This window comes from Schistocerca cancellata, chromosome 3 (genome assembly GCF_023864275.1).
Source record: "Schistocerca cancellata isolate TAMUIC-IGC-003103 chromosome 3, iqSchCanc2.1, whole genome shotgun sequence".
Taxonomy (NCBI): domain Eukaryota; kingdom Metazoa; phylum Arthropoda; class Insecta; order Orthoptera; family Acrididae; genus Schistocerca; species Schistocerca cancellata.
In genome coordinates this window covers 403,077,094-403,084,740 of record NC_064628.1, presented here as the reverse complement: position 1 = coordinate 403,084,740, position 7,647 = coordinate 403,077,094, and the positions used below count along the sequence as shown (strand labels likewise).

The 7,647-nt window shown below is 46.3% G+C and overlaps 1 pseudogene; it reads left to right on the top strand.

The window, feature by feature from the left end:
* The first annotated feature begins 1,367 nt into the window (after nucleotides 1-1,367).
* LOC126177817 (5S ribosomal RNA) lies at nucleotides 1,368-1,484 on the top strand (annotated as a pseudogene).
* Nucleotides 1,485-7,647: the final 6,163 nt, after the last annotated feature.

Below are 7,647 nucleotides of genomic sequence, written 5' to 3'. Positions count from 1 at the left end.
ACGCCAAAAGGGAGAAACAATTTTACCTACGGACATCATGGTCAGCTTTGACGTGAAGTCACTATTTACGAACGTGCCAGTAGATGAAACTATCCGCAACCTTCAGGAGCATGTCCCGCTAGACATATGTCACCTGGCTGAGTTGTGCCTGACTTCAACGCACTTCAAATGGCAAGGAAAATACTACGAGCAGACAGACGGCGTAGCAGTGGGGTCTGCGCTGGCAGCCGACATATTCATGAAAGCCTTTGAAGCAACGGCCCTCGGTTCAGCTCCTTTACGCCCACGTTGCTGGTTCAGATACGTGGACGACACGTTCGCTACATGGCTTCATGGTGAAACGGAGCTACACAAGTTTCACGAATATTTGAACAACATGCACTGGAAGATACAGTTCACGTTCGAATTAGAGAAGGATGGCGCAGTTCCATTTCTGGAATTCGAAGTATACAGGACACAGGACAGCGGAGGGCCCACTGGGGCACAGAGTATATACAGACAGGTATCTGCACGCCCAATCCTACCACCACCCAGCACAGAACAACTCGACATCCGTTCTCTGGCAATCCGTCTCCAGCGTCTAAGTGATGTTCAAAACATAACACCTGAGAATAAAAGGGTACGCACAACGTTTCTAGCCAATGGCGACAGCCATAACTCGATCCACACAGCCTTGTCGACAAACACAAGTAAGAAACATAAGCAAGAAATAGACAAACCGCAGCCAACAGTGCGCTTACCTTTCGTGAAAAATGTTACTGATCGAACAGGCAAGCACCTTCGCCGAGTTGGGGTGCAGCCTGCCCTCTAAAGTGGTCCCATGATCCAGGACTTGCTAGGCTCCACTAAGGACAAGGTGGACGCATTACTCACTGCAGGTGTTTACAAGGTGGAATGCGAATGTGGAGAGACATACACGGGCCAATAGCAACGAGCATTCGGCAACGCGAGCGCTATATTCGTCTAGGGCAACACAACAAATCTGTAATGGCAGAACTTCAACAAGACTGACGAAAAGAAATAACGTTCAGCTGCCAGTTAAGACGAAGCGCAAAATCAGAGAGGCCATCGAAATACTTAAACACCCTAATAACATGAATAGGGGGCATGGTTACAGGACTGCCCCATCTTGGCTGCCAGCGATCAGAGCCCAACGGACCGCACTGTCAACACGAGGCGCGAACACTACCGGCGAGTAACTGCCGCCGCGCGGCCGACGTCCAGCACTTGGTAAACAGGAACCAACTTCCCATTCGACAGTGACCACAAATCATGGCACATAACATAAGAGCCAATAGACAAGAGAGGTTACGTTCTCCCTCCACCACAGTAACCTATTAAAATAAAGTTCCCTGTCCTTCTTCCTTGGCAACGGCCTTGCCGCAGTGGATACACCGGTTCCCGTGAGATCACCGAAGTTAAGCGCTGTTGGGCGTGGCCGGCACTTCGATGGGTGACCATTCAGCCGCCATGCGCTGTTGCCGTTTTTCGGGGTGCACTCAGCCTCGCGATGCCAATTCAGGAGCTACTCGACCAAATACTAGCGGCTTCGGTCAAGAATATCATCATAACGACCGGGAGAGCGGTGTGCTGACCCCACGCCCCTCCTATCAGCATCCTCCTCTGAGGATGACGCGGTGGTCGGATGATACCGGTAGGCTACACGTGGCCTGAAGACAGAATGCTCCTTCTTCCTTAAGTGACCAATGAAACGAACTATCTTTTTTAAATTATTGACGTAATGGCATGCACAGTAAACAGTAACAACAAAATTTAAGGGACATTGCGTAGCTAGAACGCACCAGTAGACCCAGAAGAAGGCCGCAGCAACCGTGGCCGAAACGTTGATTTTTCTCTAGCAGCAGTAGTTTTATACATTATGACGTGGTACGACACCCAGAAAACTTTTTTGTCCAGAAACACAGAATTTCCCACCCCCACCCCCTCCCTTCTGAAGGGATAAAACGCATATGCAGTAGCCCCATCAGTGTCAGTCACAATCAGCGAGTTAGGGGAAGAAGAAGAAGAAGCATGAAGCACCAACAGCAAGCGGCATCATCATCGTTCGGCACACTGAAGGAGTGGAGAAGTAAGTACACGTTACATGTCTTTGTTCAACTCTCTGTCTTTTTTCAGCTCTGTGTCTGCCTGTGGATACTTCTTTGTTCAGCAGCGTCTGACATGTTGGGACGTGCAGCAGCAGCATTGGTCTGCTACCAGTCGGGATCTGCAGTGGTGGCATCGTCCCCTGCGTGCCAGGACCGCAACAGCTGTGGATCTCGGGACCTATAGCAGCGGTGGCGACCTCTGGTGTGTCAGGACCTGCAGTGACCTCAACCTCTTCCCGCACATGGGATTCTGTGGCGCACCTGGTCAGCATGTTGGAGCAGGACAATAAGTTACTAATGTCAGTGCTACTCATCGATTTTTGTGATGACGACACCCAGCATGTCCCGCAGCAGCATCAGGGCACTGGGAATCTCAAGCAGCATAGTGCAGGTCAGTACTGGGCTCCAACATAAGCGCCATCCCAGAACATTCCAGTGTCACTGCAAGGACAGAGTGTACATGTTGTGGATGAGAAGGTGCCATTTGTTCCCAGTGTACTACTGCTTTTCATTTCAACATATAATTTACTGCTAATGACTCAAAGTGTCTAAATATTGGTATAGCAGCAGACAGTGACTGGTGTGTTGTGATGGAGGTCGAGAATGTGACAAAGAGTGTTAAAGGGCGGTTTGCTGAGTTGGGATGGGATGAACTATGTTGTGCTATACTGTACCTTACATCAATAAACAGACGGCTACTAAGTATTATCCATCTCATTCTCCCTCGGATATACTGCACTCATCTGATGCTATCCATCACAACAATGTGCGATGAAGCTGTGCTCCAGGTGAAATAAGGGGACATGTTCATTTATTTACATCACTGCACCGTCATAAACTTGTTTGGACTAAGGATGGAGTCATTTCTTATGTTGGAGAGACTGAACCGCTGGCTGCCATGTATTCAAGCTGTGTACAATGATGTTGTGAAACTAGCTTCGTGTGCATAGTATATGTGTGGACGATTTAGAACAGTGCTTCAGCTCATGTATTAATGCAGTGCCAAAGTAGATATAGAAGTCATCTATGCTATATTTATTGGTAGACTATCTAAGTTTTATGATGCATCCGTCGGTTTGAGGAAAATACATGCTGACAATACGAAATGATTGTTTACTAAGTAATGTACTGTGTGGTGATAAAGAATGAACCAGCAGATTTTTTTGATGATAATGTACTGCGTCTTATGTACGACTACTGGAGTGTAAATAAAATATGTTATCATAAATCTTTTGTTTTTCTTACTTCATAACCCTCTCATTATACTGTAACCATTGTAGCTCAGTCGGTAATGTACTGATTGCGCTATAGTAGCTATGTGTATTTTTTTCTATAAAAACTCATTGCTCACCAGTACATGCTCGGCGGCTGCAGCATCTTCGTCACAAGGATTCTGCTGCAAGCAACTGATCTGTAAGAAGACCAGAAGAAGAAGAATGGGATACTCCTTCCCGATGGTGTACAAGATAATAGGTCCATCCAGCTGCAGAGAGACAAATGTTCTCTTGACGTTGCTGACACGCCATACCTACAGCATGTATGCATATTTTCAAAACCACTGTTTCAACCCAAGTATCAGCTGCTGCAGAAGATAGTTCAAGGTATGGATCATGTAACATATATGAGATTCAATCAAAGCAGTCAAACCCCTCTGCCAGAAAAAGTAAAGCGAAACACTGCATTGATATTTGACGTTGTTGCTGTGGATAACCATGATTGAATACTACGGTATTTCTGTCATGTTTATCGACGGGCGTTGACGTATTTTATTTGAGTCAAACGTATTCCAGAATCCCGAAACATTTACTGCGGGGTAATGGAAACCTCATTATAGCTTTAAAACAAGACAATTGGAATTTAAAACATATTTTCAGTGGCACTTGTAGGAACCAACATATGATTCAATGATTTTGTAAAAATATGCGCAGATTGCTGGAATCGCATGCAGTATGAGTTTATCGTTATTGATAAATCAAGAAAAATGAATCATGGTAGGTATAGACAGAACTTCCAAGAGTTTCTTTATACATAGCTATGAAAAAAGTGATGAGTACATTAGTTAACATCACTCCATGGACAAGTTCACATGTATGTCAAGTGACCACCAATCATGGCACATAACACAAGAGCCAATAGACAAAGAATGGGTACACATAGACAGAGAATGTGTCTATATATAGATGGAAAATTTCAACCTCTTGAATGCAACGTTAAGAAGCTAGAAGAACATAAAGTTAAGAACCTAGAGACATATGCTCAGACCCTTTTGAGAGTGATCAATGGCTTAGATGCTAGTGTTAAGGAACACCTGGATCATTCTGAAAAAGAAAGTAGACAACTTACTTGTAAAGATTGATGAAATTGAGACGAATGTACACAACTTAATTGTAAATGTTGATAGAATTATCATCCTCCGTAGACTTCGTTGTCATCCTAAATAGTATCGAAGTTAGAACCTGGAATAGGATGATTTGACGTAATATTGGGCAACTCAGACAGTGCTTCACTGTTTATATGTGAGAAAAAACTTGTAGAGAACCTTCTATTTAAATCTGATATTGTTGTGTTCAGTGTTATTTCTGTTAATCAGGACGTAATACATTATCTTGACAATTGTCCTGAAATTGTCATGTCACACTCTATGTAAACCAGTGTGCTTCATTGACAATAATACAGTAAATAAACCAGTTTTGTACAGCTAAACACCGATGTGCTCTGTCATAGAATAAGGGTCCACTCCTACCCCAGTAATTTATTCTAGTGACGCTAACGCACTCAAGGGGTGTTTTTGCTGATGTCTGACGAATGTGAAAAGGAGTGGAGTGTCAGACATTAGTGAGCTTCTGATAGCTGGACCCACCATCGACTCGATCATGGACATGTGTATGGATGTCAAGGTGTAATACTGGGCTAAGTGCCTTACCAGAGCATCAAGCATCTAAGTTCCGTATCGGAAAACTTGTCCAGTATTGCACTCAAGGTGCAATCTTTAAATCACTTCATTAGTTTTCCCCGAAATATAGGCGATGGTGCTCTCTGCTACAGCAGCACTGTGTTCCTATGGGTGAATGAGCTTGCAGCACAGCACTGTACTTAGTGCAAGCAGGGGGGGGGGGAGGGGGGAGGTAGCGCGGGTGATTGACGAGAGGAGTGAGCTCTCTAGCTCTCTCTCCAACAAGGGAAAGCAAGCTTTTGGAAACCTATTCGAACTTTGTACCCCACTACTGGATTCTCAATCCTGGAGGATGAGGTACGTTTGTCAAAAGTATGTGCAATCCCCACTTAGGTTAGGGGCATGACGTTACTGACCTGATTGTTATCACTATTGGGACGGGAGAGGGGGCTGCTGCCAACTGTTGAAACACTATGACTAGTGGTGGGTTGCTGTTGGCAGTCTTCATTACCACAGCCAGAACAGCTGGGCTGGGATGTTGTGAGACTGCACGATGGTGGCAGTGTGGGTCATCCTGCATCAAACCAGTGGAAGTAGCCGCCGGTCTGGGGCGATGCAAGTCTGCTAGATGGTGCAGCTGTCCCAACTCTGGTTGCTTGTGGCGGTGATCTGGTGGCCAGAGGAGTTAGAGTCGCCTGTGGACGCCAGAGTGAAACAAGAGCAGTGGGGGCATTCTCAGAGGCGGTGGGGGTGCGGCGGCAGCATCCCATGTGGCTTCAAGCCTCTTGATGCAGGATGATAGCTCGTCCTAGAAGTCTGCATCATCTGGGATATGCATAACCCAGTCGGGCATTGATGGGAATTGGGGTTCACAATACCCTCACTAACACGCCATTTCCACCAACCAGTCTGGCAGGGGCGACAGGAGTTTGGGGACTTGCTGCTGCTCCACTAATTCCTCTGGCGTCTCTCCACGCACATAGAGCCGTCGATCTATGCCCAATGTACAGTCTCCTTACACCTAATGTGGTCGGGAATACCATTCAGGTCTTCAGCATGGCAATGGGAAGTCCATCAACTCCATCCATAGCCAACCTTTTTATGTGGAGTTTTGAAGACTCCGCTTTGGACACGGCTCCAAATAAGCAAAGTTGCTTTTATCGTTACGTTGACGACACTTTTATCTTCTGGCCCCACGGATGTGAAAAACTGAAGAATTATAACACCTGAACGGTATTCACGACCACATTAGGTTTACGATGGCCGCAGAGATAGATGGTGCATTGCCCTTCCTTGATGGCCTCGTTGGCCAGAAAATCAATTGACACCTCAGTCACAATATGTGCAGAAAATCTACATTGACGGATGGGTATCTGCACTCTCTCAGCCACCACCATCCGGCACAAAAACGTGGCGCTCTGAACACACTCGCCCACAGTCGTCTCAGGCGCTGAAAATTTGCCACTAGAACTAAGCCACCTCCGAAAAGTCTTCCGGGAAGACGGCTACAATCACCGCCAGGTATCACAGGCCATTTCTGGTGAGACGCGTAGGAAAAATACCACAAAAGTAGAGAACAAGAAACTTGACTTTTTGCCTGTCTGTGAGGCAGTGTCGTAAAGAATTAACTGACTCCTGAAGAGACACAACACATCATCAGCGTTCGCCCCCTCCCCCAGCAAAAATACGACAGCTCATGGGGGATGTGAAGGACGATGTAGGAAATTTTGGAAATTTGTGGTCGTTCCTACGGGACCAAACTGCTGAGGTCATCGGTCCCTAGACGTACACACTACTTAAACCAACTTACGCTAAGAACAACGCAGACCCCCATGCCCGATGTAGGACTTGGAACGCCTGGGGTATACAAGATACCGTGTCAGCGTGGCTGCTGCCACGTCGGCCAAACAGTTCGCAGAACGCCGGACGCAATTCGAGAGGCGTTTACTCCTACACCTTACGCCGTGGCAGAACACGGCTTAGAAAATCGACACCGGATTCTATTCGGCGAAACCGCTGCCATTATGAGAACGAAGGCATTTTCGTATAGCGTCATAAAAGAAGCGGTAGAAATAAAAATATCTGAAAACACCATCGACGAGGACGGCGGTTTGCGTTCAGCACAGCCTGAGATCCGTCAATCGCGAGGTTGGAGCGGGCGCGAGGGGCGCGGGACATAAACATTGCCACAATTGACGAGGAAGAGGGCACCAGTGACGTCACAGCCAGCAGTGCCACGGTGATACGGGGCCGAGGAGAGCTCGGTCTAAAGCTCTTGCGATTTTCACCAGCTGACGCGGCTGGAAACCCAAGATTTTGTTAATTCATATCACCGCGAGACCATGCATTCATAAAATTTTCTTAACAGTTTGTGAAGTTATGTTTCGGTAATTTTGTGTGGTCGTTTTCGGAAGGGATGTAAAATGTTCCGATTCCAATTATCCACATGGATTAAGATCTACAGATGTATATCAGATTTGTTCTTGTGTTGCACTACAATTTTCATACGCTTGGTCTTCACAAATCCATTCTATTCGATTTTTCCTTTGTATACATATTCTGCGATGTTTATCTACCCTCCTGTGAGGGGTCCACTTGTACGTGGAGCCCGATTTTAACCACTACTGGCCATTAAAATTGCTACAC